Raw genomic sequence first — 26,287 nt, forward strand, 5'->3', positions numbered from 1 at the left:
CATGTGCCTGACACCATCCCAAAGGTTTTCAACCAGAGAGATACCCTTATTATCCCCATTTTGCAGATGAAGAAGAAAAAGGCTAAGAAAGGTGGTGCCACCTGCCCAAGGTCACACAGACAATAAGCAGTCTTGCACTAAGGTCTCTTTAATCTAAAACCTGCTCCTCTGCCAGGTAGAGCTGGGCGACACCTGGGTATCTTGGAGTCAGGGGAGGAGGCACTGCTTCCTCTTGCAAACTTCCGCTGCCTCTGAATGCAAAGTTGGAAGCCACAACTTCCTGGCCAGCAGCTCTCATGGGGGAAGGCTGGGCTGGTAAAGACTTACCCTAATCTGCAAGGCTGTAGAACAGTGCTCCAGCCCCTGGAGGACCAGGTCTGAGGAGCCGCAGGGTGGGCGGAAGTCAGTGAGCCTGGGCTCTGCTTCCCTGGTAAAGCTGAAGATTTTCCCAACAGCCAGGGCCAAATTTATCTGCCAATCCCCTGAAGAGCTGATTCCAGCGTCTGTCTGAAAATGTCAGCCCGTGTATGGTTGGAGAAACGCGGGGAGAGTTTTCCCCTAAATAGCAGGAAGCATATGGGAGGCGGATGGCGCCCGCCGCCCCAACCTGCCAACTCTCGCTAAAGTGGGAGCTAAAAGGGGCCCAGAAGGGTCTGGAATTCCTACCATCTCCCAGGGTGGGGGGTGGGGGGTGGGGTGGTTAGGGTAGTGGAGGAGCTAGAGACAGAGCCGGTGGCAATGAGGAGGGCACAGAGCAGGTCCAGAAGGGCGGGCAGGTAGGTGCACCACTGACAGCGACCTGAGGCATTCTCATGGAGGCGACACAGATGCAGGAATTTAGCATAACATCAACAGCAGTATAACAGCTGCCACGGGGACAGGAACACTTGCTGTATGCTAAATCTGGGTTAAGCACTTTATTTGGATGATTTCACTTAAACTTTGTAACCAACTCTAAGCTATAGGCTGCTATTTTCCCTATATTACAGATAAGGAAGCTGAGGGTCAGAGAAGGAAAAACATGCAATCAAAAACTCTCTGGGTTGGAAAGGAACTTCCAGATCCTCAGCTGAATCATGCATACTCGATAGGCCTTTCTGTCAAGTTGTGGTGCAGCTGCTGCTTGAATACTCCCAGTGATGGAGAGCTCATTACCATATAAGTTAGCCCATCTGCAGAGTTCTCTGTAGACAAAAGGTTCTTCTAGCCTAAGCTGGAATGTCCCTCCTTGGAGCTTTCCATGTGAGTTCCATACCCAGGCTCTGTCTCTCCCAACAGACACAGAAAGGCAGGGAGCAAGGCCCTTCCAGGCCCCTGGTTTCCTTTCTGAAGATGACACACCCCAGTTCCCTTGTCCACCTCTGCCCCCTAACCATGGTAACCAGAGCAGCCCCCAGCCCCCAGTGTTTACTGCGTGCTTGGCACCATGCACAGCCTGCCCCATGCATGCCCTCTCCCAACCCTCACCACAGTCCCTGGATTCATCCTGTCATCTCCCCATTTTACAGAGGAGCAAACTGAGGTTCCACAAAGGGAAGAGACTTGCCCCAGACAGTCAGTGGGGACACGGGGGACCCTGGAGGCCCCACTGGGCTGCTGCTCTAGGTCTCATGAAAGCTGAAGGGGTCCCTGCTGGCCCCACCTGAGGACCTTCTCGCTGGCACTAACCCAGCCTTTGCAAGGATTCACCTGGACACTAGTCCACAGGACCCCCAAGCCCACACCAGCCCCATCCCAGGATAAAACATCTTCCCTCTAAATACCCACTAAGTCCCAAAGTCCTGTTCAATCTCTCTGCTAAATGTCTTTCTGCACATCCCACAGTCCTGCCCTGCCCACTGTCACCAACAACTGTCAGCCCCCCAACGCAAGAACCTTTCTAACACCAGGCCCTGCCTGGCCCTTGGCTCCCTGCGCCAACCTCTCCAGTCTTTTCTGCACCCCACCCCCACCCCTTACACCCTGTGGCCTAAGAACTTAGCAGGAGACAGGCAAGATCCAGTTCTTGCCTGGTTCACCCTTTTCATTGTTTCTCCTGAAGAACCTCTGTTCATCCTTCAACACTCTGCTCAGAGGAAGAGAAGAAATTGCTCTGGCCAGGGAGGTCCCTGAGAGATCAGCTCTGTTCTGACCTGCCATGTGTCACCTGCTGTCACTGGGGGAGGTGCCTCTCTCCTTGGCTGAACTGCGATCTCCCCCAGGCAGGGGCTGATCTAATGCGCATCTGTGTAGCCTGGTGGCTAGCACAGCTCCTGGCACATGGTAGGCGCTAATAAATGTTTGCGGAGTGTGAGAATGAGTGATTAAATGGGGACCGTAGGGCACAATGAAGTATCAGAAACAACCCGTAAAACATGGCCTGTGTGTGTCATAGCTCTGATGTATCAGAAACAAAAAATGCTGCTGTCAAAATAAGCAGTCATAAACATTTGATTAATGAGGATTTTGCTGGCTGCCTTCAAGTTTAGGAGGGTATCAGGGGATGATCTGGGATGGTTGGAGCTTCCAGAAAAAAGCTCCAAGCCTGAGTAGATTAAATGACCAGGGCTGCCCTGGAGGCGGGCCATGGAGAGGGCAGGGGTGGGAGGGGCAGAGTCCATGTCTCAGACCTGCCTGTAACTTGCTCTGGGTTGTAGTGTAGGTGGCTTGGCCTCCTGAGCTGCAGTTTCTTGTTTGTAAAATGCAAAGGGCATTTGAAGAATTGATTCAGGCAGATGTGTGTCCAAAAGCCTCAACACTGACTCTGCTGTCAGGTCGATGTTGACTCTTTCTGCCCACCCCTCTCCATTCAAGCTCCCAGCAGGGCATGCAGACACCAAGGGCTCCCTGGTCTTGGAACCCTCTTGCCTCAAAGTACAGGCCCCTGTCAGGCCTCCCAGCAGGACATTTGGGAGAGAGACCTCAGTGGTGTGGGGGCAGGGCATTCCAGGCATGCTTCAGGCAGTGGCAAGATCGTGGACTTGATCCTGTGAAGGGGCTTTCTATAACCAGAGGTGGAAGGAACAGAGCATGAGCTTCCCATCTCTGGGGGTATACAGGCAATGGGACAGGAATTCTGATCCAAGGTGGGAAGGAAGTTAGACCAGTAAGTATCTAAGCCCCCTCAAGGGGCCATTGGCCTCCTTCTCTCCTTCCTCTGGTGAGGCCTCAACCTGGCTCTCAGCCCCAGCCAGGTTCACCCGGCTTGCTGACACTTCCTTCCTCCTACAACCTCCCACAAAGGCTCTCTGCTGCCTTCAGGGTCAAGTCCAAGCTCTTACCCTGGCATTCAAGGCCCCTGTGGTCTGGACCTGCCACTGCTCATCTGCCAGTTGTTGCCCCACCACATGCCTTGGGGCCTCTGACATGTTTCTCCTGCCTACAATGTTCTTCCTATCTTCTTGGCTACTCAGCTTAGGTGCCACCTCCTCCAGGAAGGCCTTTGCTCTCAAGCTGGACTTTGTGTTCCTCCAGCCCATGTGCATATCCACATTCCCGATGAATCACCTGTGGGCTCCTCTCTCTCCCCAAAGACTGCAAGCCCCTTAAAGCCAGTGTCCAAGTGTGGCCTATGACACATAGAGCCACTTCTCCTGAGCTGAACCGCACTTCAGAGATTCTGATGTGCTTACTTCAAGGGAGTCTGAAGCTGCCTCAGTGAGCTTCTGGCTGTCTGGTCTGGACTCAGGACTCTTTTCAAAAGTTGTGTTGTTTTCTCTGATTAGGAAAGTCCTACATCTTGGGAAATACAGGTAAATACAGGAGAGGGAGTTTGCTGTGTTTGGCCACCACTTGGCCACTTTAGGCCACAGCCTGCATTCCTGCTTGGGGGAGCTGCCCTTTCCCCCTCCTCACTGGTGAAGTTCTGCTGGTAGTGGCTCCACTTCCAACTGAGGGGTGGCGCAGAGGCTCAGGCTGTCAATTAGGGCCATTGGTTGAACGGGGGGTCGCATCCACAGATTTGACCAATCAATGCCAAGACTCAGCTGGGACTTGTGTTTGAACTACCTGAGAAGAAATCTTGCATTCTCCTCTAGACAGGCATCTTATCACCTATACAAGAGAGACCTATAAGAACATGGGGACAACCCAGGGGGAGCAGAGTTGAGAAATGGTAAAAAAAAAAAAAAAAATGGGGTCCTGGTGACAGTGTCTGAGCCCCTGCATCCAGCTGGACCTGAGACTTACACCTGGACTTTACAGTTAGTTACAAGCCAATAAATTCTACTTTTTCTTTAAAGCAGTTTGGGCAGAGTTTTCTGGCACTTGTACCTGAAAAGCACCTGAATGATACAAGCAAAATAAAAAATAGGGCCCTTCTGTATCTCACCATCCAGAGGAAATTGCTATGAACAGTTTGAGGGTTGTCATTCTGGATGTTTCTCTGGACAAGAGCATGCATATATTTATATATTTTTTCTAACAAAAGCAAAATCATATAATATATACTATTTTGTAACCTCCTGTGTTTTCCTCAACAGTGTATCTTGAGAATGCTTCCATGTCAACAAGTCTAGAGCTATGGCATTGCCTTACAGCTACAGAGAATACGATTGTCTGCGTAGACTGGAATTTATTTAACCATCTCTTGCTGATATATAATCAGCTAGTTTCTAATTTATCACCATGATTAAGAAAGGTGTAATGAACTTATTTGTAAAATGTATGTTTGCTTTTGCTGGATTATTTATGACTAAGTTTCCACTATTCCAAGAATTTGACTTCATAAGTTTCTCTGCCTGAGATTTAAGATTCTCTGAGTGTCTGTAAAGTAACTATCTTTCCAGGCAGGTTTAGTGGTTATAAAAAAAACAAAACAAACAAAGCAAACCCAGGGACAGGGCATCTCTGGCTAGAATGCTCGTTAGCAGATAAGCGAGTGAGTTAGGGAAGTGGTTGGGAAAGAGGGAATGGTGGGAGGCAGTGTTGGTCTGGGGTCCAGCTGGCCATGTGTGCCCAGCGAAGCTGCCTGCCTCCCTGGGCCTCATCCCCACACTGGCTCTGACTCTGGGTACTGAGGGGAGAGCCTGGGGGACCAGTCAGCACTGAGAGCCCAGGCAGGATGTGACAAGCACACAGTAGGTGTCACCTCTGGGGTCACAGTGGTAACAGTGGCAGCCATCAGAGATGCAACACTGGGATTATCTAGCCCTCTATGTGTTTTGACTCACCAAAGGCCACAACCCCTTCTGATACTCTTCTTGCTTCTGTTGCACAGAAGGAGAAACAGCCTTACAGTGAGTAGGTGACTTGTCCAAGGTCACACAGCCAAGACATAGTGGTGCTGGGTTTTGGTCCTGATCTGCTGATACCCTAGCGAATGCCTTATCCCATTTTACTGGGGTAGGTAGCAGGAGAAGGGAACTGCCCCAGGCAGGACTATGGAAGCCCCCACACCCCCTGTTCCTCCCTGCCAAGCCCTAACACTCAGGAAAGACTCCAAATCCAGAAGAGTATAAAAAAGATTGCCTGAAGATATTGTACCATTCTCCTTAAAGTTTTCTAAAAAATAGAAGAGGAGGGAATACTTCCAAACTCATTCTATGAAGCCAGCATCACTCTAATACCAAAACCAGGCAAAGACCCCACCAAAAAAGAAAATTACAGACCTATATCCCTGATGAACATAGATGCAAAAATACTCAACAAAATATTAGCAAACCGAATTAAAAAAATACATCAAAAGGATCAGACACCATGACCAAGTGGGACTCATCCCAGAGATGCAAGGATGGTACAACATTTGAAAATCCATCAACATCATCCTCCATATCAACAAAAAGGAGGACAAAAACCACATGATTATCTCCATAGATGCTGAAAAAGCATTTGACAAAATTCAACATCCATTCATGATAAAAACTCTCAACAAAATGGATACAGAGGGCAAGTACCTCAACATAATAAAGGCCATATATGATAAACCCACAGCCAACATCATACTGAACAGGGAGAAGCTGAAAGCTTTTCCTCTAAGATCAGGAACAAGACAGGGATGCCCACTCTCCCCACTGTTATTCAACATAGTACTGGAGGTCCTAGCCATGGCAATCAGACAAAACAAAAGAAAAACAAGGCATCCAGATTGGTAAAGAAGAAGTCAAACTGTCACTATTTGCAGATGACATAATATTGTACATAAAAAACCCTCCAAAACTACTAGAACAAATATCTGAATTCAGCAAAGTTGCAGGATACAAAATTAATACACAGAAATCTATTGCTTTCCTATACACTAATGATGAACTAGCAGAAAGAGAAATCAGGAAAACAGTTCCATTCACAATTGCATCAAAAAGAATAAAGTACCTAGGAATAAACCTAACCAAGGAAGTGGAAGACCTATACCCTGAAAACTACAAGACACTCTTAAGAGAAATTAAAGAGGACACTAACAAATGGAAACTCATTCTATGCTCTTGGCTAGGAAGAATTAATATTGTCAAAAAGGCCATCCTGCCTAAAGCAATCTATAGATTCAATGCAATGCCTATCAAAATACCAACAACATTCTTCAATGAACTGGAACAAATAGTTTTAAAATTCACATGGAACCACAAAAGACCCCGAATAGCCATACCAAGCCTGAGAAAGAAGAATAAAGCAGGGGGCATCTTGCTTCCCGACTTCAAGCTCTACTACAAAGCCACAGTAATCAAGACAATTTGGTACTGGCACAAGAACAAAGCCACAGACCAGTGGAACAGAATTGAGAGCCCAGATATTAACCCAAACATATATACTCAATTAATATATGATAAAGGAGCCATGGACATACAATGGGGAAATGACAGCCTCTTTAACAGCTGGTGTTGGCAAAACTGGACAGCTACATGTAAGAGCATGAAACTGGGTCATTGTCTAACCCCATACACAAAAGTAAATTCAAAATGGATCAAAGACCGAAGTCATGAAACCATAAAACTCTTAGAAAAAAACATAGACAAAAATCTCTTGGACATAAACACGAGCACCTTCTTCATGAACATATCTTCCTGGGCAAGGGAAACAAAAGGAAAAATGAACAAGTGGGACCATATCAACTTGAAAAGCTTCTGTACAGCAAAGGACACCACCAACAGAACAAAAAGGCATCCTACAGTATGGGAGAATATATTCATAAATGACATATCTGATAAAGGGCTGACATCCGAAATATATAAAGAGCTCACGCACCTCAACAAACAAAAGCAATTAATCCAATTAAAAAATGGTCAGAGGAGCTGAACAGACAGTTCTCCAAAGAAGAAATTCAGATGGCCAACAGACACATGAAAAGATGCTCCACGTCGCTAGTCATCAGAGAAATGCAAATTAAAACCACAATGAGATATCACCTCACACCAGTAAGGATCGCCACCATCCAAAAGACAAACAACAACAAATGTTGGCAAGGTTGTGGAGAAAGGGGAACCCTCCTACACTGCTGGTGGGAATGTAAATTAGTTCAACCATTGTGGAAAGCAGTATGGAGGTTCCTCAAAAAACTCAAAATAGAAATACCATTTGACCCAGGAATTCCACTCCTAGGAATTTACCCTAAGACTGCAGCAGCCCAGTTTGAAAAAGACAGATGCACCCCTATGTTTATCGCAGCACTATTTACAATAGCCAAGAAATGGAAGCAACCTAAGTGTCCATCGGTAGATGAATGGATAAAGAAGATGTGGTCATATACACAATGGAATATTATTCAGCCATAAGAAGAAAACAAATACTACCATTTGCAACAACATGGATGGAGCTAGAGGGTATTATGCGCAGTGAAATAAACCAGGCGGAGAAAGACAAGTATCAAATGATTTCACTCATCTGTGGAGTATAAGAACAAAGAAAAAAACTGAAAGAGCAAAACAGCTGCAGACTCACAGAACCCAAGAATGGACTAACAGTTACCAAAGGGAAAGGGACTGGGGAGGATGCGTGGGAAGGGAGGGATAGGGGTGGGAGGGAGAAAGGGGGCATTATATGTATAATGTGGGGGCGGCACGGGAAGGGCTGTACGACACAGAGAAGACAAGTAGTGATTCTACAGAATCTTACTACACTGATGGACAGTGACTGTAATGGGGTATGTGGGGGGTACTTGGTGATGGGGGAGTCTAGTAAACATAATGCTCTTCATGTAATTGTAGATCAAAAATACCAAAAAATAATAATAATAATAATAATAATTTTAAAAAAATAAGAGATTGCCCATGTCCCCACTGTGGACAGTTTTCAGAAACATGTATGGTTCTTACAAAAATGATACCATGCTACTCATGCTGCTTTATAACCTCTGTTTCTTCAACTCTATAATACACTATGAAGTTCTTCTTGTAACAGGGAATTTAGATCCACAGCCACATTTCTAAGAGCTGCAGCAGGCACCACTGTGGCCACAGTGGATGGATTTTACTTGTTCCCTGGTGATGGACAAATGGATTGTCCCCAATTGTCCTTCTACTATCAACAATGCCACAGTGAACACTCTCTAGCATGTCTGGATCCCTGCCATCCCTCAGGTCCCAGCTCAAATGCCACTGCCTTAAAGAGGCTGTCTTGGACCATTTTATGTCACAGAGGCCCCACTCCCTGTTGATATTTATAACACCATCATGCTAATTTCCTTCACTGTACCGATATGCACTTTATTTGTTTGGGTGATTGTGTAGTATCTGTCTTTCTCTCCCCAAGGCCGTGTGCTCTGTGAAGGGCACAGACTAGCAGGGACTGGCATTCAATAAATGTTCCAGGTACACAGCAATGCCTCTGAGGCTGATGCTCTGTCTGCAGAGCAGGCACCCCTCCTTCAGGGCTTGGAGATGTGCTCTGCCATGCCATCCTCCATGCCATGTACCCAGTACCAGTTCAGGGACCCACAGATCTGCCTTAGAACTCGATTCCACTTGTGGGCTACTTGAACCTTCCATGTCAGGGCCTGCCCTGCAGACACTGAGACGAGCATTGCTGCCTGCACGGGATGCAGGGCACGGGAGGCTGGCAGTGCAGCTCTACCACCCACTGGCTGTATGGCCTTAGACCAGTTATTTAGTCCCCTCATCAGTAAAATGGGGCTAATACTACTGATCTGATGGGGTTGTTCTGAAGATTAAGAAAGATAATAGATGTGCTCAGAATATAGTAGGGCTTCACAAAACAGCAGTTTGGCTTGACATACAGTTAGTTCAGAGGTTAGGTCTGACCCTTTTTCACCTGCATGACCTCTTTTTACCTTGAGTGACTCTTGAGTATCCCCTGGCCTCCTCCCTTGGCCTGTCCCTAGGGATGTCCCATTCCTATCCTTTAACTCTCGTTAAATAGCTAAATGTTCTGCTCTGACCCTTGTCAGACTTCCAGATGCCCCATCTGCTAAATATGGCCACAGACACACCTGCCTGGCCTCCCAAGCCTTAAACAGGTGCTGATACATGCTGAGGAACAAAGGGAGGAGCCCCTGCATTTGGGGGGAACTTCCTGGTCCCCCAATGCTCAAACATGGGGTTGTGATGCCTGAGTCAGCCTGTCTGGTTTCTCATCCTGTCTCCCCCACCTGAGCTCTTTGCCTACACAGCAGGTAATTTTACCTCTCTAAGCCTTACTTTTCTCCTCTACAAAGTGGATAGAATAATAGAATCTGTGAGGATTCAATAACATAAGGTTAAAATGCTTAGCAAAGAGCCTGGCATTTATTAAATGCTCAGTAAATATTAACTATTACTGTTCAAATTGCTTTTTAGCCTTTTTACTATGTGAAATATAATACAGAGAAAAGTACACAAAACAAAAATATTTACTGCAATAATTATCACAAAACACAGAGTTGTGTGGCCACCACCTGGGTCACTGAGAGCACTGCCCCTTGGAAACCCCTCCTGATTCCCTCCCAATCCTTAGATCCTCCCACAAAGGTAATCGTTTTCCAGACTTTTCTGATGCTGTCACTGTTATTAATGATAATAAGCAAATGAAAAAGAAATGTGTGACTACTCTGACCTGCCCAGGCTCCTGGCTGCCTCTGCTCTGGGCCCAGAGACTTGCCATCCGATTTCCCAATTTCAGCTTCAGCTATTCTTTAAATAACCAGCTTGTTAGCAAAATAACAGCAGTAACACCTCCCTCGCTACCGTCCGGGCCTCCGTCTTTCCACGCAATGCTGACGGCTGCTCTCCCAGCTCGTGCCAAGGAATCCCTTTCTCCGTCACTAGGCCACACACTCCAGGAGCTGCCAGCTATGCTGCATTCTCAGCAGTCACAATCCCACCCTCTGACCATGCCTGGCCTGCGGCAGGGGGAGAGGCAGGCCCATTCTGGAAGGACTAGAATGTTGATAGATGAGCCCTCTCTCCCAGGTCCGTGCCTCAGTCTCCCCAGCAGTGTCCCACAGGCTCATAAGTAGTTTAACTGTGATAAGGAAGAACATGGAGCACTTAGAGCGCTGCCAGGCACAAAGTAATTGCTCAAGAAATGCTTGAGCTCCCTGAGCAATAGACATAGTCCCTGGGGAGGACATGCAGGACACTAACTAGGGCAGGACCAGGAGTGTTTGCAAATGACTAAATCCCAGAGACACGCACAGCTCTCAGGCCAAGATGTCCTTGTCAATTCTTTTCCTGTGACAGCTTCCCAATCACATGTAACAGTTGTCTGGGGTCACTATAACAGGTCAAGGGAGCTGGGTGGGGGTCAGCAAATGAGCAGGGCCCTTTCAAAGTTATTAATAATAAAGCTGGCATCATACAAGTGTGCAGCTCCTGGCTCCTGAAATAGCACTTCTTGTACTTACCTGCAGCGAACTCCATGGGTTTTCTCTTAGCCTATGATATTTGCATATTATACATATTTACGAGATTGTTCTCCCTTCTCATAACTATTCTATCAGGGAGGCTGGGGAGCTGTTGGCTAAAGAGAGAATGGAGACCCAAGGGGCTGGCCTGAGCTGACGGCAAGCTCTTTAGGGTCAGCAGGGACCAGCCACTGGCCAAAAGGTCAGGGGGCTCTTGGGTCCTGCCAGTGTCTGGGTGGAGTGGGGGTGAGAATACCTTCCCTCCCCACCACCTTCCTACCTTCCACAGCTATTTATTGTGTACCCACTATATGCCAGGCGCCGTGCCAGCTGCTGGATGTCCAGTGGGGAATGGAGCAGTTATTTTTCACCCTTGGGGAACTGAGGTCAGACCAGGAGGCAGATTGTAACAAGTGGCCCCATGTAGCACTGAGTGGTGGCTGGGTGACTTGCCTGGGCAAGCCCCTTGAGCTCCTTGGAGCCCTGGTTCCCGCCTCTGTAAACAAGCCCAGTCATGCCTGCACGGCCTCGGGAGGTGGCTGGAGGCGGAGATGCAGGAGTGCAGGGAGGGAACGGTGCTGTAGCCGCTGCCGAATCCGGGCAGTCTGCTGGGACCATCACTGGGGGACGGATGACGGGATCTGGCATGGCAGGCTGGGGCACCCTCAGATGAGTGGTCAGAGATGCTGCAGAGCTCTGCGCCTCATCCCGAGTTGGGGTTATGCAAGGTGGGGGCTGGAGGAGTGTGGGAAGAACAGGCAGGGTGGGCAGGATCGAGACGGCCCCCCAAGATTCAGGAATTCTAAGGGCCTCGCCTCAGCCCTCAGTGTCCGCAGAGGTTCTATGGCATCCAGCATAGCTCCCCACTCTCTTTCCCCTCCTGAGCCAACCCAACTGCCCCAGGCCTGTGAGGTAGACAGAGCTGAGCTTGCTGTGCACTCTCAGGCAAGTGGCTCCCCTCTCTGAGGCAGTTTCCTCTATAACATGGGGGCAGTCACCATAGCCCCCTCCTAGGTTGTTGGGAGGACTGGATGAGACAAGAAGTTCAACTATAAATTGAGCCCCAATGTATGAAAAGCTCTCACTGAGGTCCCTTCACTACTATCATGTGGGCACTGCTGGGGGGAAGGCTGAGCATTTCCCAACTGTGCCAAGCAGGGGTGGGTGGTGAGCAGCCCTGATTCCATGTGCCCAGGCTGTACATGCAGTTACTTACCAGCCAGGGAGCTACGTGCAGAGGGAAGATGGGAACCAGCAGGCTGTCACATCAGGAGTGGGCGCCGGACTGAGGGCTGGCACACACATCCCTCCAGGCACTTGATCAGAGGTGCTGGTGGGAATCAGCGTGGGACAGGGGCCCTCCAGGGCCCAGAGTGACCAGCTCTGGCCACCAGGCCCCTGGCAGAGAGGGAGGCAACAGCGCCTGCAGGATAAGAGAGAACATTAGTTAGAAGCTTCCTGGGATAATCTCTCCACCCTGGGACCCCTGGACTGGCCCTGGGATAGCGGGGAGGGAGACACCGTGGACCAACAGTCATAGAAACCCTCATGCTTGTACAACACCACATCTTCCAAAGCGCTCTGGCATCTGGGCTTGTCTGGGCCCCCACAATGTTGTTCAGAGGCATATTTATATGTCATGCATATTTACGACGCCTTTCCCACCACCCACAGAATCCCCACAGCAGCTGGGAAGCTGGGGTTCCAAAGGCTCTGATCCTCCCCCCACCAGCTTGCTTCTCCTTCCTTCTGTGGATGGGGGCAGTCGGGAAAGGGCTGGAGTCACACAGTCCTGAGTTCAAATCCCAACTCAGCCCCTCACTCACTGGGCAACAGTGGGCAGGCAGCTGCCTCTTTCTAAGCCTCAGTTTCCCTACTTGTCAAATGGGAAGAAGAGGGCATCATCTGAGGCCCACTGTGAGGACTCAGAAGATAACATGGGTAGAATACCTGGCATGGGGTATGAGCCACACACCCTTCACAGAGGCTCTGCGCCTGCACCTGCACTCAGCACAGGAGGCCCTTCATGCATCACCACCTGACCACCTCCCACATGTTGTGCCTTGAGTGAGAGCAAAGGGAAGCCAGGTGGTCCTCTCCACCTACCTCTCCTGAACAGGTGTCACTTCTCTGCTTGGAACTTTCAACCAGCAGGAACTAGGCCCTCCTGGGAGAAGAAAAAGCCCCCTCCATTCCACACCCCCTGCCCAGGAGCCTTGGGGGCCTCAGTGGGAGCCGCACCCCTCCACCCGCTCATTCTACAGGTAGAGAAACTGAGGCAAAGAAAAAACCAAGCTCCGTGGGGACACAGACCCAAATGGCTGAGCTGGGCTCTGAACGCAGGCTTTCCGCCTCAGTCCTGGGAGGGGAGGCACCAGGGTCAATTCAAGTAGGAATATGGAGAAAGGAGCTGCAGAGCTGGGGGAGGTCCACCTTCCTCTCTGGGTTACCCTGGGTCCTGGAAAGCCCTCGGCCACTCACCTCCCTGTATCGGCACCTACTCTGTGCCAAGCCCGTAACAGGCACCTCTGGCATACTTCCTTCTTGCTGCAGCCTTCCATTGTTAGCCACGTTTTTCAAAGGGAGAAACTGAGGCTCAGAGCTTCAGAAAGCACCCCATGGGACACACTGAAGAAGAGGAAGGCCACCTGAGTCCAAGACCCAGCATGAAGCCCTGACGCTGCCTTGGTTCCGCCAGTGGAAAAATCACCCACCAAGAAAAACAGGCACAACCCTCTGGAAGAAAAGTGTTTAAGTAGCAGGAAAACAAAATACCAAACTCCAAAAAATTCTGTATTAGTGGACACAAATTCTTAAGGATGCATCAAAGACTTCAAGATGAACCATAGGGCAAGAAAATTAGTGCTTGGGAGGATGAATTCCTGACCAAAGTGTCCCTTTTAGCCAAAATCAGCCACAGCCCAAAGCTGGAGGGAAAGAGGTGACAGCAGAGGCAGGCGTCCTGATCTGCTCGATGCGCTCTGGAGACCCCCAATTCCCTGCTGAGGAACTGGAGCAAGTCTCCCCCGCGAGCCCGCACTTTACAACAGGGGCTGAAGCATGCACGTCCTTCTGTCAGGCCCCTGCCAGCCCTGACGGTGCTTCAGAGCCAGGGACTTCCAACACGGAAGAACCTCGAGAACATTATGTTAAGTGAAAGAAGTGAGTCACGGAAGATCACATAGTGAATGGTTTCACTTGTATGAAGCACCCAGAACAGGCAGCAAGCAGATCAGTGGTTGCCGGGGGAGCACTGGCAGGGGTGACAGCGATGGGGTTCAGGGTTTCTTTGGGGGATGATGGAAATGTCCTAAAGTGGATCTTGGTGATGGATGCACAACTCTGTGACTATACTAAAAACCATTGAATTTCACACTTTAAATGAATGAATTGTACGGCATGTGGATTCTATCTCAATAAAGCTGTTAACACAACCCAACACTAGAAAGATTCCACAACTTCCAGATGGGCAGCCTGCAGTCCCCTTGGGGTTCTCCCACTATGTCCCAGGAAGCCAGGGAGTATCTTCCCAAGAAGCCCTCACACCCACACTCCCACAGACCTTCTAACCCAGAGGCCTTTGAATTTCACATTCACCTCTTCCAGGAAGCCCTCCCTGACCTCCCAGCTAGTCATGTCCCCAGTTACTGGCTCCTAGAGCTCCCTCAGTTACTCTTTTTCGCCACTTATCTTGCTGATGTTCCATGGCCATTGGTTGGCACTTCCTCCTCCATCAGACTGGCAGCTTCGTGAGAGCAGAGCCACTGCCGCTGGACATCATCATCAACACTTAGTGCAAGTGCCCAGCACATAGCAGGCGCTCCAGAAATGTTTGCTGGCTGAATGAATGTATTGAATCTCTCAATCCTATGCTGCACACCTGGCTTCCGGTCCTGGCTCCACCACATTGTCGTGGAACGATCCTGGGCAAGTCACATAACCTTTGAGGGTCTCAGTGCCTACCTCAGAGAGTAGCCAGGGGACTAAAGGGATAGTGAATGTGGAAAGTACTTTATGAAGTGGCTCCTCCTGCAGCTGATGGAACCCCCTCCTTCCAGCCGCTCAGGCCCAAGCCCTGGAGTCTTCCTTGATGCCTCTTTTCCTCGCCCTCTACACCTAAATTATCAGCAACCCCTACGGCTCCACCATCACAATACGTGACAAAACTGATGCACCCCCCGGCTACCACTGTGGCTACGCCCGCTGTGCGCTGTGCGCAGAGCCGCCATCAGCTCTGACCTGCATCATTCATCCTGTCTTGCCTCCTGCTCTGTCCTTGCTCCAGACACAGAAAGCTGAGGAATCAGGTTAAAACACACATCAGACCCTGCCCCTCCTCTGCTCTAAGCCTTTCATGACCCCACTTCACCTCCAGTAAAAGCTGACAGCCCTGCCGATGCCACAGTGGCCTGTCCATCGCCTCCGGTTCTCCCCTCACTCCCTGCCAGCCCCCTTTGCCCAGCTACGCTGGCCTCTGTGTGTCCCACAGACACACCAGGCCTGCTCCTGCCTCAGGAGGACTTGCGCTTCCTCCGCCTGGGATGTCAGTTGCCTGGAGGTCTAAGAGCCCTGCTCCCTCCCTTCCTTCAGATCTTTGCTGAGACCTGACCTTAGGATCAAAGGCAGCTCAGCGCAGCAACTCTTAACTGAAGAGCTCAGGCTTGAGGTAAAAATGTAGGCACTGCCAGTTACCCAGCTGAGTGACCTTGGACAAGTTTCTTAACTTCTTTGTGACTCAGTTGCTCATTTCTAAAATGGGGAGTAATTATAGCACCTTCCCCATACGGTAGTTGTGAGGCTTAAATGAACTCAGCGGGTGCCACCTCCACTTCTGCTGAGATCATTACTCCCCAGTGCTCCACCTGACACCCCCAGAGCCCGCTTTAGTGCTCCTCTTGGCACTTATCACTACATAAACAGGATATGTAAATGAGTAATTTACCCCAATTATTGCCTGTCCTTCCCACTAAAATGTCGGCCCCACAGGGCAGAGAGTTTTGTCTATTCAGTTTACTGCCAGGTCCCCAGGGCTGGGCACAGCACCTGGCATGCAGAGGTACTCAGTGAAGACCTCACTCAACAAATATGCTCAATCCTGAATAAATACTTATGGAATATTGTCAGGAGCTCCGCTTTTCCTCTCCTCTGTCACAGACATACCTCTCTCCAGCCCGCCTTGCCCCTCAGAGCTCCAAGTCTACAGAACCTAATTCTTACTGGCTGCCTGTCTGTGGACATCTCACTCACCTCGTGTCTCGGGTCCAGTTTGTGACCTTCTCTGGGACCCTGCCCTCTACAAGCATAATCTAAGTTGGTGCCTGGAGACAGAGGACCCTCTTCTGTAACCAAGAGGCCAGGAGAGCTGCTCTCTCCCCGAAACCTCAGACGCCGGAGCCCTGCTCTCCCCCTGAAGCCTCAGAAACCCTCTGCAAGTGATCAAGGCCCACGATAACACACAGACATGAATTTTCAAGGTATTGAGGAGTGTTGCCCAACAGGACTTCCTGCAGCGATGGAGAGGCTTTCATCTGCCCCGTCCAGTAGTGGCCATGAGACACATGTGGCTCCTGAGAGACCAGAATGTGACTAGTGCAACTGAAACATTTAAATTCAAATAGCCACATGTGCCTCAGAGCTACCCTACTGGACAGCAGACAGCTTTTAGCATTCTCCAGATGCTTACACTTCTTGAGCCACAACTCCCAAAGCATTCTGTCATTTCGCTAGGAAGATTTCTACTGTGTACCACCTGGTCCCCGCTTTTATAAATTGAGGTTACCCAGAACCCACAAGTTAGCTGCTTCTTTACAATTCCAGGTCATTCAAGAACTGGTTGCCAAACTTCTGCTCTGGGTCAAGCAATGAGCCAGATGTCGAAGACATGCTTGTCCCTGCCCCCAACAAATTCAGTCTGGTGGGGGGCACGTCCTACAATGGGGTGCATGACAGAGTCAGTGGGTGCAAGAATGAGGTTTATACAGTCAGGAGAGCCATGGGGACAGAGTGACTAGCTCAGCAGAGGAGTCTGAGAAGGCTGCATGGAGGAGGGGACACTGAAATGGAGTTATAGCACTTCCTGATTTGCAAGACACATTCCCATCCACTGTCTCAAGGAGGCCTTGCTGTAGCCCTGCGAGGGGTTCAGGCCTGGCCTGGTTTCTGATTTTCAGCACTCTGGACTCACATCAGCATACACTGCAGGGGATCTGGGAATGAGCACTGAGTGTGGGCCACAGCTCTAAGCCCTGGGGTGTGGAAGCCAGGACCCCCGTGGTGAGTGAGGGCAGAGCTGGCTTGGACTCCCAGGCCACCGCTTCCCTGAATCCTCCACAGCTGCTTCTTGGGAAGGTTCACCCCCAATCCAGCCAGATGGTGCCCAAATTTGTTTTCAGTAGAGAACCTGGAAATCAGATGATCTCTAAATCCTCCAAAGGGCCAGTCTTGCAAATCCCTAAACTTTCTGGTAGCTCTGATGGGACCCAGTGGCCCCCCACTGACCACCTGGCAGGCCATGGAAGACCTTCATTTTAAGGACATTTCCCTGTGCTCCCTTCATTGCTATTCTGCATTCTCAGGTACCACTGCAGTGGCCCGCTCTTACCTGCCCTATTTTTCCGCTCTCCAAGTCTTTCTCTGAGCCCAGGGTTGGCTCATTTTGTTCTCCTTGGGAGGTGTTTCTCTGCACTTCCTGAAGGCATGCCCATCTGGGGGTGCCAGGCAATTCCAATCCTGCCATCTCCCCTTGTTAACACTGAGCCCAGATGGTCCCTTGTGCAAAGCCTCATCCAGCCTGCAGCCCCTCTGATTACTCATGGTGGCTTTGGAGCAGAAGGCAGGGAACACTGTGCCCCACAAACAAACATTTCTTGAGCTCCTCATCTGTGTGTGGCCACTGAGAGCAAGGAAATAATCAGTGGGGGTGGCAAATATGTAAATAGACATGGCAGTCCAATATGACTGGAGCTCGGGAAGGAAGCCCAGGAGCACACAGGAGTCCCAACCAGCCCGGGGGAATACGAGAAGCCCCCAAAGGGTGTAAGGCTCTGATCGGGCCTTGGAGGATGCACAGGGGTCCACTAGGTGGACACAGTGGGCACTGGAGGCATAGGGAAGAGATAAAGCTGGACCTGTTTGGGAAACTGGGAAAGATTCTGCACAGGTGGGAAGCTGCTCTGTGTGGGGAAGAAGGGGGAGGAAAGGCAGGTGGGGGCTCGATCATGAGGGTCCTGCAATGCCAGTACAGGGAGTGTGGCCTTTACCAAAGGAGCAGTGGGGAGTTCAAGGGCTCAGTCAAGTTTGGGGGGGGAGAAAGGTCACCCAGCAGCTTGTGGAGCAGCCCAGAGGTGGGCATTGTGATCCAGGTGATTGCTGAGTGGTCTGCCCAGGGTAGAGGCACCAGGACTAAGGGACAGCAGACAGATGCAGGAGCTATTTAGACTACAAAATCAATCAGACTTGGGGCTGGTTAGACATGGAGGATAAGGTAGAGGGAAGGGTCAGGGATGATTCCCAGGTTTCTGTCCTGAGTGACTGGGGAACTATATGGATACTAAGCTTTTGGCTAAAGCAAGAGCCAAGCAAACTTTTTCTTAAAGGGCCAATGGTAAGTATTTTAGAGTTGTGGGCCATTCAGTGCTGAAAGATGCCATAGACAATACATAAGTGAATGGGCATGGTTGTGTTACACAGAATATTTTTTACAAGAACAGGCCAGCCATGGCCGTAGTTTGCCAACCCCTAAGCTATAAGAACAATCACAAGGCAACCACCAACAAAAGCCCTCTCAAGCTGGCTCTAACAATAAAGTGAATTGACCAACCTATATCATTGAAAAAGTCAGAATTTGGGGGGACTTCAGGCACAGTTCAATTAGGTTCCAGGTCTGTTTCACCATTATTTTCTCAACCCAGTGCTTCTCCATGTCAGCTCCATCCTAAGGTTGGCTTCCCTCATGCATGCAAAATAGTTGCAGCTGTTCCGGACAAATCACACCATCAGAGGAATGAGGAAGGATTACCCTTCCAACCCAAGTTCCAAGAATCACTCTGATTGGACTTACTTATGTCACATGCCCATCCAGGAACCAATCATTTTGTCTGTGGAATGGACTAACCAGCTTAACCTGGGCCACTGGGCCTGAGTTGGGGAGGTAGTTTCCCTGGAACCCCAAGGAAAATTAGGGTCTGGTGGGATGGTGGAAAAAAGGGAGGAATGCAAAAAAAAAGAAAGCATGTGTCTCCATAAAGACTTGTGGGAGAATGTCCATAGCAGCATTATTCTTAATAGCTAAAATCCAAATGCCCATCAATGAGGGAACAGATAAATGTCATATATCATTAAAAAATCATATATATCATGTCATAAAAAGTCATATATCATAAAATGGAATGTTTTATGCAACAACATAGATGAACATAAAAAACAACATGCTGAGTTGTGTTTGAGAAGACAGACACAAAGACTACATATTGTATTTTTCCATTCATATGAATTTTCTAAATATAAGCAAAACCATAGAGACAGAAAGTAGATCAGTGGTTGCCTGGGGCCCAAAATGGGAGTGGGGACGGACTGCAAATGCGCACAAGGGAACTTCTGGATTTGGGTAATGCTTGCACACTGTATACATTTATTAAAATTCATCAAAATGAATACTTAAAATACGTAAGCTTTATGGTATGTGAACTATGTCTCAATAAAGCTTTTTTTTTTAGAAAAAGCTGATGACAAAAGGGATGTTGGGGCATAGCCAGCAAGGTCCATGCAGGGACAATGGTGCCACCCACTAGTCAGGGGACAGAGTGGCTAGGGCAGGCCTGAGAGCAAATGCTGAGGCGTCTTTGGACATGCTAAGCATGGGACATTGTCCAGGAGAACTCCAGGGAAAGGCCAGGATGGAGCTGAGCTCAAAGTTTGGGGACTGTGGGTATTCAGAGGGACACTGAAGCAATAGCAGCTGCTGAGTCCCTGGAGAAGGGGGACCTGAGAAGAAAAGGGAGCCAGGCAGGACCCTGAGAAACAGAAACATTCAGGAGACTGCTGGAGGAACAGAAATGGGAAAGGCACGAGACACTGCAGCTAGAGAGGTGTGGGCTATCAGAGGTCCAGCATGTCACTGCCTCTGCTAAGGACTGAGATGTGGCCACCAGGTGTACCACCAGAGGTCCTGGGGGCCTTGGAAAGAGCGGCGGCCATGGAGGGATGGGGAGTGGGTGAAGATTAAGTCGAGTTGGTGAGCGTAATCAACATCCTTGAGATGCTCATTTGGGAAGAGAAGCAGGGAGCAGAGTGGGCTAAGGTGCAAACAGGCAGTGGGCATGGTCTCCTCTTGACAGGTGTAGCTTGGACCAGGAGACGGCGGTGTGGGGGCGGATGTAGCCCCTCTAAGCTCATGATGCCCAAAGCCCATGCTGCCATGCCCCAGCAAGCCGCCACTCCCACTGGGGAGATGGCTCTTCCTGGGGCTGGCTCTGGACATGCCCAGGCCACCGTGTGCTGACCAGGACACGGTGGCTGCATCTCAAGGTCCCAGCACCCAGGGCTAGGCAGGGCATGGAGGAGGCAGCACTGAAAGGAGTACAGAGCGTGGCTCTCAGTCTCCCCAGGTCTCCGTGTTCTGGCATTTTCTCCAGACCCCTCTCAGGATCCCTGACCCTTTGAGACAAATTCTGGGTGTGCTCTGTGTGCTATCTTTGTGTGAAATATCAAGTGGGGAGACTCTCAGCATTAACTTCACTCAAGTTCTGGGTATCTCCTCCCACCTAATAACTCACATGACCATCAGCCCAGGGGGCATGAGACTGGCACCTGTCAAGGGCCTCTTATTACTTCCAGTTCTACACTTTGCTCTTCCCCACATCCCTGACATATTGTCATCATTACATCCATCTGCCTAACAATGAGAATGAGACTCAGAAAGTTTAGTGGCTGCCCTAAAGTCACACAGCATGTAAATGGCAGAAGTGGGTTTGGCACCCGAGTCAGCTTGCCTCAAGAGCCTGCTCCTTTTCCCCACAGACCCTCAACCAACGGGGTGGGAAACAGAAGAGCAGGGTAGATGGTGGGGCAGACTTCTGAATGGTAGAGTGGTGGGCCCAGGTTTGAGCCCCAGATCTGCCCCAGCTCCTGTGGCCAGGGCAAGTCACTCTACCATACAAGGCCTCAGTTTTCCCAACTGTACAATGAGCTCTTAGGCCCCTTGCGGCTGCCACATGATGAGTTCTGTGACCAGGTGCTTACTGCAGATGTTTCTGCCCTCTATGGTGGAAACAAAATACATCCCCAGAAAGGTCAGCAGCAGAGAAAGGCTATATGGAGCTGGGGAGAAGGCAGAGGGGCCTCGTCTAGCATGCTGGGCCCTGGAGGAGCTGCACTGGGGAAATATAGCCAAGCTCAGCCCAGAAGCTAGCTCAGCTCATTTGCTGGGACAGAGGCCAAGCCTGAGGTCATTGTGCCTCTTGCAGGACCTGCCACTGGACAGGGAGGGGCAAGCTGCTCTGCATGAGTCCCAACTCCTCAGCTGTGACTGCTCTGTTCGCAATCCCCTCCAGGAAAGGCCAGCTCTCTCCCTGCCCTCAGCTCTGAGCTCACCAGGACCCCTGTCCGGCCTGCTCCTCATCTTCCAAAACACAGGCCCCCTGGACCCTCGCAGCTGCCCCAGCACCTCCGTGGGGGTGACTGAAGGTGACCCATTAGAGTCAGAGTCCAGATCTTCCAAATGGAATCCGAAGCCCAAAGAGGGTGGGTCCCTAACAAAGGCCACACCGCGGGCAGGGCAGGGCCAGCCCAGAACCTGTGCCTCCTCAGCACCCAGCTCAGTTCTGTGGTCCCTTCCAACGGTTTTTATGACATTATTCTTCTTTATGTGCTTATGTTATAACTCAGACCCATGCCCTGATTTTCAGCTCACAACACACATTTCCAGTCACTCAAACATCGCTCTCTGAAATGACCATGAGGGACGCTGGCTCAGTCCCCTTTTTGCCAGCACATCCAGCCTTGTGGCTCTCAACACCAACTTTTCTCTCTCTCTCTCTCTTCTCCTTCCTCCATCCCTTCCTGTTCCCAGTCTCTCTGTCCCTATAGTTAATCCATCAAGAAATTCTGTTGTCCCTACCTTCAAAACATCTCCAGAATCCAACCAGCCCTTGCCACCTCCACCTCTACCACCCGGTCCCAGCCACCATCATCTCTTTCCTGGGTCAGAGCATAGCCTCCCGATGGCCTCCCTGCCTTCCCTCCAGATCAGACTGGTCTCCACATAGCAGCCGGAGGGACCCGTTAAGAGGCAAGTCTTCTCAGAGCCCTCCATGGCTCTCACCTCACTCAGACTGGGAGCTGCGGGGCTTGCCCTGGCTCACAGGGCCTCCAGGTGCCCTCCGGTCTCACCTCCCACCACTCCCCAAGGCAAACCCCAGCTCCTTCCTGCACAATGGCCTCCCACTGTTCCTCCATCACAACCCACTCCACTCCCAGACCCCTCTGCACCAGGAGCACTCCTCCCTGGGTATCCACAGGCTCCTGCCCCCAGCAGAGGCCTCTGCCAGCTAGGCTGTCTGGGACCAGACTCGGACCCATGAGTGACTCTACCCTCACTTGCTGTCCTTCCAGCCTGCCTTAGAGCCCTCACCCCACGTTCCATGCAGTGCAGCATGCTTACCAGCTGCTTCAAGAGCCCTATCCCCAAGGTAAGCACAGGAGGGAAGACACCATCTCTTTTCCCTACAAATGTACCTGCAACCCTAAGCCCAGTAACTGGTACATAGCAAGTGACCAATAAATATTTTTTGAGCAAATGAATAAGACCTAGCACCTGCCCCCTGTCCTGTAGGGCATCTGCCATTTATAGTGCCATCACAGTGACCTGCCAGGTCCTGCCAACTGGCAGTCGGCATGAAGATAAGAACAGTTTCAGCAGCAGGGGCTACTTGCTCCTCTGTGCCAGGCAGTCAGGGGCCCCAACTCTGTGAAGTCTCTTCTACTATCCCCATTTTACAAAGAGGGAACTGGAAGCCCCAAGAGCAGTGAAATGACTTGCCTGAGGTCAGACAGCCAGCAGGAGCTTGGATTAAAACTGAGATCTGCCCACCCACAAATCCAGCTGCCCTGGTCTAAAACTGACCCCTCTGGCTGTCACTGGTTCTGAGTTAGTGGCTTTTGGTATTGCCAAGTGACAGGCAGGGTAGGGTCATCCTAGTGGCGAGAACAGTGCCCCCTGACTCATGACCAGCCTCTGAGGGCAGCAGAGGCCTCATGCCCAAACCAGTAGGAGTCAGGCAGTGGGTGCAAAAGGGAGAGAGAGCCCCTCAGTACACAGCACCTCCCTGCTACTGCTCCTGGGGAGCACTTAGCACTCACCTACTGTGTGCAGAGGCCTGTGCTGACGCTTGTGGGAACAAAGGGCTCTCAGTCCCCACCTGCTGGTACATTAGATAAGCCCCTTGTCAGCCACAGTGTTCTGATTTTCCCCACAGAAATAACAGGTGAGTAGTATCAGGTCCATTTCACACATCAGGAAAGTGAGGCACACAGTTTTATCAAGTACCTACAAGTCCAGGTATCTGAGGAAGCCAAATTCTGAGTCTCAGGAGGGTCAAGATGGGGCAAGTGCTGGCATGGAGAGGGACTGTCCCCAGGGCCAGGAGGATGAAAGAGATCACAGGAGACCACCTGCTGCCCTAGGCCAGAGGGACTGTCCTCACCAGGACCCAGAAACTTGCTCCTGCCTCCCAGAGCCCCGAGATACTAAGCTGCTACCTAATTTGTGCCCCATGTTCACCAGGGGACCGTCTCTCCAACACACGAGAAATTGGTGCCAAGGGAGGGATGGGGCCAGTCAGGCCCAAAGCCAAGCTGGGCGGAAGGGATGAACAAGGCTTGGCACAGGCCAGCCTTCTGCCTCCCTGTGCAGTTTGCTTCCCTGTCCCCAGGCTCCTCCTCCAGAGATGTCTGGGGAAATCAAGCAGCCACCCGGGACCCACAGGCTGAAATGTGGCAACTGCAACACAGTGGTACCCTCACTCGTTTGGGAGCCCACGTGGGTGAGGAGCTGGCACAAACACTGCTGTGCCCAGTGGGGCTGTTCCACCAGGGGCAGGAAAGGGCCTGGGGCAGGGAAGATGCTGGCATGGGCAGGCAATCCTCCTGGGGATGCTGAGGATGCTGCTCGTCCAGAAACACCTTGTGGCTTGAGCTTCCCAAAACTGCAATTATTTTTTGATGCAATGACCATGTATTTTATTATCCAAATGAGGACACATACTAGATTGAAAGGGAAGCTGTTAATAATTACTCCAGAACTGACCTGAGAAAATCTTGGCATGGGCATATTATTAAAGGGACACTTACTACATGTTGGGATGAATGCTGGACATGTTACAGGCTGGACATGTTACTTTTCATCCTCACAGTGGCCTGTGAAAAGGTGCTGCAGCCACCCTGGCCTCCTCCCTGTTGCTCTGTCATACCTGAGTTTCCACCCCACCACTGGAATCCCCGTTTTGGGCTACAGTACTGAAAGCCCCATTACAGGATATAGCCCTCACCCCCAGGGCCCTATCCCCACCATAATCAACCCATTTTCAGCCACTGTGACTTCAGCATAGATTCATTTCATAGAGAACAAGTTTCATGGTCAGGGCATGAATGAGTTTTAAGAGACAAAGGTGGGTGGGAAAGAACTGGGATTGAGGAGGGGTAATTAGGGTCAGGGGGTCGAATAAACAGGTCCTAAGAACTTGGACTGATGGAAGAAAAACAGAGAAAGGAAGTAAAGGTGGTTGTGTAAGACAGCATTTGAGGCCCTAGACAATCTGGATAAACCTTACCTACTTCTTCAAATATATAATCTACTAGCTCATCCCACACCACACACCAGGCACAACCTGTTTTTCCTGCCTGCACCATTTTGTACATGCTGCTCTGCCATCCTCTATGTGATCTGTCAATCTCAGCTGGGCAACATCCTCCCCATTCTTTAAGGCTTGGTTGAAACACCACCGCCTCCAGGAGGCCTTCCCTGATGGCTCCTCTCTGGTTTACCCCTCTGTCCCTTGGGTAGGTCTAACTTGGCCCAGGTTTCCAGTGCCTGTGGAGAGAGGCCTCAGGTACCACTGCTGAAGGTAAACAGGAACACCTCATCAGCCTGCCAGCCCTAAGGCTGCAGGAAAGTTCACCACTGAACCCTCAAGGTAGCCACAAGAGCCTCCTGCATTGAGGACAGCATGGGGTGCCCACAGTGAGGCCGACCCTGGACTCTGACCAGACACTGAGACCCCAGCGGTCTCATGGGACCGGGAATCTGCATTACCATGTATCTTCAAGGGATTCTAATTATGCAAAATTTCAAGGCCCTCTGACAAGATGGGAGAGGAGTGAATGTCCACTAGAATGAAAAAAATACCTAACAGAACTGAGAGGTGGCTGCCTCTGATGTCCTGAGGAAAGCCCTTACGGTGAGACTGGTGGGTCTCCTGCACTCACCCTTTATCAAGCACCCACTAACCAGTAACAATTTCCATGCATGGACTCTGGGACCAGGCAGGCCTGAGTTCAAATCCCAGCTCCACCACTTACTGCTGGGAGACCTTAGGCAGGTCACTTTTTCTCTCTGAGCCTCAGTTTCTCCATCTGTAGGATGGAAATTGATAGCACCTTCCTCATACAGTCATTTTGAAGATTTGCTCAGCTAATAGGAGCACCGAGCCTTGTGCACAGCGAGTACCAGCCAGTGTCATCTGTTGTCTTTGTTACTGGTTAGTGGGTGCACCGGCTCTGGGAGATGGCCATGAGCAAATAGCCCTGACCCCAGCTTGTCTGTCAGCAGGGAAGACACCAAACACACAAACACACACTTTCAAATCATGGCACATGTGAGGAAGGAACCGGGATTCCTCTAGAAGACGACCACACGGGTGCCTACAGCAGAGCTCCCTGAGGGTGATCCCTTTGCCATCCATAACGAGCAGGGGGGCCAGCTGATCCCTGGGAACTCTCCAGCTGTCACAGCCCAGGAACTCAGTCTTTCTTTCGCTGGCCTTGGTTTACCCATCTGTACAGTCGGCTGGAGGGAGAGTACAGCCAGGGGCGGCCCCAGGACCCTTTACACTCAGCCCCTGGGGTTCCTGGAGCCTGGTATTCAGGAGTGCCTCTGCCACCTGTTGTCTGTGTTCTCCACACAGAGAGGGTGAGGGGCAGTGTCCCACCCCCATGCTATCCAGGGTCCCAGGCACAGCCGAGGCTCAGTTCTCTCCCCTTCAGCCACGGAGGGCTGTCCATGGTGCTGAAACCCCAGCCAGGCTCCTGAGACAGGGTTCCTTCCCCTCAGCAAACACTCTGGGAGTCAGTTCTGCAGGGGGGTTGAGAATTCAGGAAAGATTACTACTTCAGGACAGGCAGGAAGCTATGGCCTGTCGGGCTACACATTTCCCAGCCTCAGTTCCCACCTACTCTGTGCCTCAGTTCCCTCAATGTTAGAATGGGGTCAACCACCATACTGACCTCAGGGACTGTCATGAAGAGAGAACACAGGTGCAGCACATG

The 26,287-nt window shown here is 50.6% G+C and overlaps 1 protein-coding gene across 9 annotated transcripts in view; it reads right to left on the reverse strand.

The window, feature by feature from the left end:
* Positions 1-26,287, reverse strand: part of DLGAP4 (DLG associated protein 4) — a 185,121-nt gene that overhangs the window by 123,802 nt on the left and 35,032 nt on the right. For all 9 annotated transcript variants that reach the window (XM_073236650.1, XM_073236651.1, XM_073236648.1 and 6 more), the window contains one exon: positions 11,964-12,170. The gene's annotated coding sequence lies outside the window, so the exon portion shown is untranslated. The remainder of the gene's footprint in view (positions 1-11,963; positions 12,171-26,287) is intronic.

This window comes from Manis javanica, chromosome 5, assembly GCF_040802235.1.
Source record: "Manis javanica isolate MJ-LG chromosome 5, MJ_LKY, whole genome shotgun sequence".
NCBI classification, from domain to species: domain Eukaryota; kingdom Metazoa; phylum Chordata; class Mammalia; order Pholidota; family Manidae; genus Manis; species Manis javanica.